The sequence below is a fragment of the Aulonocara stuartgranti genome (assembly GCF_965226115.1).
Source record: "Aulonocara stuartgranti genome assembly, chromosome: 9".
Lineage (NCBI taxonomy): Eukaryota > Metazoa > Chordata > Actinopteri > Cichliformes > Cichlidae > Aulonocara > Aulonocara stuartgranti.
Window position 1 is genome coordinate 15,533,107 of NC_138960.1, and position 7,662 is coordinate 15,540,768.

Sequence of the window (7,662 nt, forward strand, 5' to 3'; positions counted from 1 at the left end):
TTTCCTATTGGAATCACCTCTGTGTGACAAGTGTGCCAACACTTAATCTACCCCATTACTAAAATAAACCTCATCACTGTAGTTGTCATGTTGGTGCCATTTAGAACTTTTAATAATACTGGTTACACAGTTACTTAGGTTAGTATTTTAGTCTCATTTTGCCAGTATCATTATCAGTTACACTGTCTATAGTTTTAATACTAAAGTAAAAGCTGTCTAAACTTCACACGGTAAATGTCATGCGTTGGTGTTTGCAGTTAATTAATCAAGTACTTAACTCTCAACTGGGTTTATAATTAGCTTAAATATTTGTCATGGCGGTGTTAACAAGGGTCAAACTTCACTAATAGCCATTTACATTCTGCTATACTCCTCGTTGCTTAGTTTCTTTGCTCATTAAGATGTTCACATCATACAGACACTTCTTGATCTCCTCTATTATAAACCTGAGGTCCCCCAGAAGCCAAAAAGAACATTTGGAGGCTCTTGATAAATAATGATTAAAAAAAAGAACAGTATAAAGTCTTATTAAAATGTAATATGGAGATTTTTTTATTCTACTGCTTTTATGTGTTTTGTACCATGCATAATTATTCTAAGGGGATTTAGTGCAGCCTGGTTCCCCTCATCAACCTCCTCCCAAAGTGACTATTTTATGCAGTGAATTATTGAACAATCAAACTGATTATGGTGAGCTTCCAATTTAAGATTTGAACTGAAGGAGGCATAACCTTGCAGTCTCTCGACACAGTACAACTGGCTGTAGATTGTCTAGCACACCTCAGTATCTCAGAACGCCTGAGTCATTTAAACCTTGCTCCTGAACCTCTGGTCTAAGTGGGTGTAAAACAATAGACCCTCTTTGACTTGGACTCACACTGAGACATGACTAGTGGTCAGACTGTGGTCATTAGTTTGGATCTCTAACGGCAACGGGAAGATGAAAAAGCTGCACACACTCAGCCGCACTGTCGGAGAATAAATGACGGATAATAAAGGTACATGTTGCACATGTAATGAAGTTAGTGACTGAATTCAGAATGGATAATTTTCACTGCTTTGGAGCACAGACTTCACAACCTCCATTTAATGAAAGCCAAAGGGGAATCAGTGTTATTTATAAGATAGTTTAAAGAGTGTGTCCCAGCTGATTTCCGGAACGCCTCATGAGATTCGTGGGCATGAACTGCCACTAATGCTGCAAGCTGACGGTTGATGCTAATGCCCACTGCTTCTGCTGCTGCCTGGCTATGCAGTGAGAATTCAGTATTAGTGTAACTGAGTGACGATTAAATGTAACGTTACATTTTATTTTCACAGCTTGCCGTATGTGGAAGTGGAAATGGATCCCTTAAAGTCAAGTTTTGTTATGATAGCATTTATTATAGTTACATAGTCTTAAGAGATTTAAGAGTCTTTCAGTAACTAATTAGTGATTCATGTTCTTCCCATCCACGTGTTGGTGTCCTTGAAGTAAAACACAGCAAAGACAGTGCAGATGGTCATGCCAGTGCCGTCTCCCATAGACCTATGTCTATGTCTGAATAGGTGAATGACAGATATAACTGAAGAGAACGCTGAATAAAAGCACAACATGAATGCAGCCCATTTACCATTTAGGTCTTGAAAGGAGCCTACATGACTGGAACAAATTGGACTAAGTTTGCAATGAAAACACAAGACTTTGGCAGAAAGGTCTAGTTCATTGTCCACTGAAAAAGTGACCACTGGTGTGAAGAAACAACTTACCTCAAGTACAATATACGCACCATTAACTGTGGGTTTAAAGTGCTAAAGCTTTTGTTCGTCCTCCAGCTACCCTGACCTCCTCCCTCCTCATATGCTATATTGCAGGATTTTTAATTCACCTCAAAAGATTTCTACTGTGTTACAAAACCCGAAGATACTTTTTATTATATAAAATAGGTGAAGTGATCTTTTGGAGAAGCATTAGTCTCTGAATACATGCTGTTCTCCCTTTAAAAATAAAAATAAAAAACTCACCATCAGTGGACATCCATCCGTCCATTCAAAGAGGCATTTTCTTTACCACTTACCTGGAGTTGGGGTAGGGGACCTTTCCCAGGTGTGACTGGATGTCTAACTTGTCTAATGCTGGGCTTACACTGTGCGATTTTTTTTTTTTCAGTCGCGCGATTCAGCTCCTGCTCAGACTGTACGATTGACTCGCAGGGGTTAGAAGTTCATAGGTCACGATGCAGGGTCTCACACTATACGGCCCGATGCTCTGATGCGACCTGAGTGCTCACACTGTGCGTACATGCACAACACGTTGTGTTGTTGTTTCCGGAAGAAAAACCCGGAAGTCAACCGCCAATAAACAATAAGAAGAAGAAGAATCCGGAACTGGGGAGACTGTAATCCGGGAAATTTGAAAATGCTCACCAAAGAGAAACGCACTGCCTTAGCAATGTGTGCCATTCTGTGTGCAGAAAGATCTAAAAATAAAAAGCGACTGCGTGTATGGACAAGGAAATGGCTAGGAAAACGTGGGCAGTACGGTCTGTCAATTCTACAACGAGAACTGGAGGTAAGCAGCAACAGCTAAATTGCACTTACCTACAGGACTTTATCTGCATGATGATGGGTAAATGTTTGAAGACATCTGATGCTTCTACTTTCAGTAGGCAACATTTAATTTTAGCCTATTAGTATTTTATTTAATTGGATTACTGGCCATTAACTACAGTACTTTTACATTTTACTTGAGTAGCATTCTAGTGAATGACTTGAACATCTACCAAAGTGATTTTTAGGACATCTTTATACAACATTGGTTAAATATCAGTCCGACTCTTTAATTATCAATAACATTCAACCACTATTATGTCGCTTTGTTATTGTGTGTGTTCTTGACTTTGACTTTGTTCTGTGTAAACAGGTAGATGATATGAGGGGTTTTCGGGACCTTCTCAGAATGTCTGCAGAGGACTTTAACTATCTACTGGAGAGGGTTAGTCCTGCTATCATCAAGAAGGATACACACCTCAGGAAGGCCATCAGCCCCAGGGAAAGGCTTTCAGTTACCCAACGATTTTTGGCAACAGGCAAGTGTGTGGACATGAAAATTCATACTACATAAGCTGCTACTACTGCATTATATTCTACATCTGTCACCTAAACTCTGTCACTCTACGAAGCTGCATCCATGTCCACTATCCACCTGACACTATTTAAGACACTTTGTTCTATTTGACAGGTGAAATCTTCAACTCATTAAGTTTCCAGTATAGGATTGGAAGCACCACACTGAGCAGGATTGTCATGGAAACATGCACAGCTCTTACCTGTGCACTGCATGAAGATTACTTGAAGGTAATTTTGACAGAAAATACATTACCCATGAAGGAAATTGCCTTCCCGGGTTTCCTCCGTGGCGTGAGCGATAAGCAGAGTTCTGTCCTTTCCTTCTAAGATTCCTAATTATTTAAAGTAACACTCAGGTATGCCATTCAGCGTGTTAGTACGAGCTCGGGAGCAGCTTGGGAGAACAAGAAAACAGAGACTGCTTTAGGTTGCCTTCCCAATCGACTCAAAGGTTTATTTGATACACAGCAGTTTATATAGATGAAAAAAAGGTTCGTGTGTCAGCTTTCCCAGTTCAAACCGGTACAGACCAAATAAGGAAACGTCTTCCTGCCTTGTGAGCAAAGAAGTATCCTGTGTGTAGTTTATCAGTTCAGCTATAATTTATGATCATCCCAGCAAAATACACTCCTAGACATAAAATACAGAGTTCTTTCATTAGTGAATTCTGAAACAAACCACCTAGCCTTTAACGAGCCTTTTCCAGGAGATAAAGAAAAAGGGAGGATGGGAGTAAGGAAGTGGTCTCATCTCTGTGGTGTTTTCGACCTTGGGGTACCAGCCTGTGAGTCTTACACATCAATTCTTGGGTCAGAGAGAAAAATAACTAAAACAAAGGGGCCTTATTGAATGACAGAGTTTTCCTGCATAATGTCACTATAAAACAATATCCAGTAAATGCTACCATGGTACTAAAATACCTAACAGTTCCCCTCTTTTATTATTTTTAAAAATAATAACTCAAATAGAAAGGAAAAATCACAAATGTAATAACATAATATAAAAAGCAAATCATAAAATGTAATAGTTCACAACCTAATGTTCAATATACACATCAGGAACATCATTGGTAACATCTGACACATAATCTGGGTCAATTTGTGCCAATTGCAAATACATTGAAGTAGCTGTACTAGTAGCTATACGGGTTATCATTGAACGTACACAGGGTACCACACAACAGACAATAATCATCAAAAACATGCTGCAACGGTTACAAAGGCTACAATTAGTTTCTTCCATCTTCCAAACGTGTCCTGTAGCCACTTATGTAGCCACTTATGTAGCCACTGACCGTGACCTGTATTGGCAATTAGTTCTATCTGCAATGCTTCAAGTTTATTCATAGCTTGTGTGAATGAACCGTTAGGGGCGGTGTTATTGGGAATGAAAGTACAGCATACATCAACGGTTACTAGACCACAGGTACCGGTCCAATCAACAGGTAAAGCTAATCTAAGGGTATTATTGCACAACCAATAAGCATGTGGGATTGGTCTGGTCAGGCGCGTGACCATGTGTGATTTAACTAACTCCCCCCAGTCAGTGTCATTTAATACACCGTCTGGGGGAACAATGATCGAGTCTCTGCTCGAACTTGAACTGTGTGTGTGTTCCTCCAGATATGATACAACTTCAGCCATAGAGACAGCTAGCCATGTCTCATTACAGCGTGCACCTGGGGAGTCAGAGAAGAATGTATAGTTATCCTTTGTATAATCTATGTGTGTGTCTGGGCCAGTTAACTTTAGTCTGCGCAGACATATCATACTAGTATTAAAATGGAGAGGGATCTGTCCTAAGGGCAGTGAGGGCTTTAACCTATTCTCAGGGCGTTTCATTGGGGCGCAGGTCCCTGCGGTGTCATTAGATAACTTCAATAATTCGCCTAATGGAGTCTCAGGGTTAGTTGGTGTGTGTGTGTGTCTAAGTAAGCAGTCGAGAGGGCTCAGAGTCAACTGTAAAGCGTCTTTAAAGAGAGCATTATTTCCGCTGATTTTCTCTAGTCCCTCAGTGAGGGGGAAACCGGATATGGGGTATCCTACTATTACCTGTTCTGGATTAGCCTTTGAACAGACATAACAGTTACTGTTTCCTAAATCACGAGCGGCTGTTCTGGCATTTTCATACCAGGCGTTAGCTCCTGTTCTAGAGGGTGCATAAAATGGTTTATTAGTGGCGTCTATGTTGCTATTTACTGATTTTAGGGAGCGTGAGGAGTGCATTAAGTAGGTGTCTTGCAAAATGGAGCATGAGGTATAGTCAGCAAAATATGACCTGCAGAAATGTGAACATGGTTGCAGTCTACAATACAAAATAGCAAAGAAAAATCCTAAGGTTAATGCGATAGATATGATAAATAACCTAAATATATAAGACAATATATAAGAAAAACAGTTCTTCAGTCGTCTCCTGGCCTGGTCCCAGGTTCGAGAGACATTGAATAAGCGTCGTATGATGACAATGGGCATTTCATTTTCTCCATTATCAGGATGAAATGAGTCTGGCTTTATCAGGTTAGACATCATGTGGTACTTTTGGCTTTCTATTCCTGCTGGATGTTTGAGTACCTTGTTGTTGTTCTTTCAGGCGTTGTGTGTTAATCAGTGATTGTGTGTGTATGTACATTGGATCCTGGCGCTGGCTCGCCTGAGATGTCATCTACCCGTGTGTTTATTTGCTCTGGATCCGGGTGCTGGCTCGCCGGAGATGTCGTCTGCTTGATCCGACGCCTGAGATGGTCCGATTGGGCTGGTCTTAACCCTGCTGGCATGAATCCACTGAGGTTGTCCGTCTGTGAGGATGCTGGTTCTTCGTCACTGCCAGTACAGTCTGGGGCTGGAACACGCGCGGCCTCCCAGAGAGTCCTTGGTTTTAGTGGCTTCTCCAACATGCGTCTCCTTGTCTCCACTGGTGGAACTGTGGAGGGGAAAGGCTGAGAGAGACAAACTTTCTGATAGTTATTATTCAGTTTTTCTATCAGGTTGTGAACATCAGTGGACAATGCAATATACATCACCTTCTACTAGCGGTGCCCCTCTGGAAGCTGACCATGGTGTTGGAAATAATCTTATTTCAAATGGAGATAATTTGGTTACTGCAGATTGAGTCATTCCAATCTCACAGAGGACTTGAGGAAGTAATTTGACCCAGGTCATTAAAGTTTTAGCACACTTTTGAATTACTTCTAATGTGAATGAAGATCCTCTATCACTGTTAATCTGGTGAGGTATTCCGAATCTGGGTATTATTTCATTGCTCAACTTTTGACAGACTACTTCTGCAGTTTCTTTTGAGGTTGGATAAGCTTCTACCCATTTACTAAATTGATCCACTATTACCAGTAAGTACTTGATGCTTCCTTGTGCTGGCATATGTGTAAAATCAATTTGTAATGTATGAAATGGAAAATCTGGTTGTGGTAAATGCTGATGTTTTGCTTTTGAGCTACCTACATTAGTTCGCGCACATGTTAGACAGGTTGCTAATATGCTTTTACTGCATGTGATGTTTTCTCAATTACAAATCTTAATTTTATTGCCCCTATTACCCCTCTTTGTCCGACATGACTCACACAGTGAAAATGTCGGGCAAGGACTGGCATCAGGGAATATGAGAGGGCAATCAAACCCTTAAGATGTTGTATAAGCCATCTCTGTCATCTAAGGTACAGTCATTATTCTCCCAATAGGTGTAATCACAGGCAGATGCTTGCTCTTGTATGAATTTTAAATCAACATTTGTTTCTAAATAGTCTGGGAGTGTAACAAGTGGCAGCTGTAGGGGCACAGATAATACTTCCTGCGGAGGTGGGAGCTGTGATGCAGCTGCAGCCTTGGCTGTCACGTCTGCTAAGGCATTACCTCTTGCTTCGTCTGTGTCAGCTGTACTGTGTCCTTTCGTTTTTACAACTGCAACGGCCGATGGCAGCTGTATAGCCTGAAAAAGTCTTTGAACAAAATCACAATTTAGCAATTTATTTTCCATCAGCAGATCTAAATCCTCTCTGTCTCCACAATGTGCCAAAGTCATGCACAACGCCAAATGCATAGCGACTGTCTGTGTAAATCGTCACATGCTTATCCAAATGTAGCTCACAGGCGCGTATTAAAGCCATGAGCTCTGCTTTTTGTGCTGAGTGAAATGGTAATGAGTGAGCCTCTAGTATGATGTCAGGCACTGTTACCACTGAATAGCCACAAAGAAATGAGTTGTCATTCGGCCTTGAACAGGACCCGTCCACATAAACCGTGGCTGAGTCTGGGATAGGTGTTTGCTCTAAATCTGGACGTGGTGCTGTGGATTCCTGTATACGTGTCATGCAGTCATGATCGTCAAGCCTGTCCGAGCCATCCTGTCGGTCAGAAGAACACAGAATAGTATCAATAAATGTGCTGGCGAATCAGGTGTGCTGCTCGCTTTTATAGTGAGATTTGCATGTGTTGTGTAGTTATGTTTGCTAGAATGGTCGTGACCTGGTGATTGGTGTGTAGAATAGTGTCATGTGAGAGTGTAAGCTTCTCGCAGTCCCTTATCATGATAGAGCAAGCTGCT